The sequence below is a fragment of the Lipotes vexillifer genome, unplaced genomic scaffold (assembly GCF_000442215.2).
Source record: "Lipotes vexillifer unplaced genomic scaffold, Lipotes_vexillifer_v1.1 scaffold213, whole genome shotgun sequence".
In the NCBI taxonomy this organism is placed as follows: Eukaryota; Metazoa; Chordata; class Mammalia; order Artiodactyla; family Lipotidae; genus Lipotes; species Lipotes vexillifer.
The window spans coordinates 2699318-2700069 of record NW_006780610.1 but is presented as its reverse complement, the minus strand read 5'-3'; the positions used below and the strand labels follow the sequence as shown (position 1 = coordinate 2700069).

At 62.5% G+C, this 752-nt stretch overlaps 1 protein-coding gene across 1 annotated transcript in view; it reads right to left on the bottom strand.

The window, feature by feature from the left end:
- RHBDL2 (rhomboid like 2) overlaps nt 1-345 on the bottom strand; it is a 53642-nt gene extending 53297 nt beyond the window's left edge. Inside the window, exon 1 of the mRNA XM_007453782.1 lies at nt 233-345. The gene's annotated coding sequence lies outside the window, so the exon portion shown is untranslated. The remainder of the gene's footprint in view (nt 1-232) is intronic.
- Nucleotides 346-752: the final 407 nt, after the last annotated feature.

Below are 752 nucleotides of genomic sequence, written 5' to 3'. Positions count from 1 at the left end.
CCCGTGTCCCCTGCATCGGCAGGCGGACTCTCAACCACTGCGCCACCAGGGAAGCCCCGTGCTGCCAACTTTTAAAATGAAAGTAGCAGGATCCCAAGCGGCCACTCATGAAGGCTACTGCGGAAGGAGGCTGCCAAGGGAGCACCCCACGTTTGGCTCTGGGCCTCGGGCTCTCCCCCCACCCGCCAGACAGAGGGACCCGGTCCACCAGCTACCAGCTCTCGCAGCTTACCTCGGGGAGGCCAAGGGCCGTTCCACGCAGGACAGATTGCTCCCCCCGTGTTCCAGGACGAGGGACTGCCTCAGATGCCCTGAAGTTCCCGCCCTGCCAGGCACTCCTAAGTCCCTCCCCAAATTAAAATCCTCCGCACAGGTTCCCTCCGGCCCAGCCCCTGGGGGAGGGAGCCGGAGGAAATCCCCTCCCAGCCCTGAGACGGGCCTGGGCCGGTCCAGCCAGCTCGGCAGTCTCAGCCCTGGGCTGGCCCTGGATGAATGAGTACTCTCGCTCCGCCTGCCTGGGTCTGAGCCAGAGAGCCTGTGACCGCCCCTTAGCTCTGTCCCGTTGGCCGAGGCCCTGAACTCCAATCCTCTTCCAAGTCCTACCCTCCTGGGTCTCCTACCCGGCGTTCTTAGCTCTCTGGGGAAAGACCTCAGCAGGAGGGCTTCTTTCTTTTCCCGCATTCCTATTTCCTAATTCTTCTCACTGGCTCAACTCAACAAGAAGCCGGAGGGCAAGAGAGCTTACTGATGCC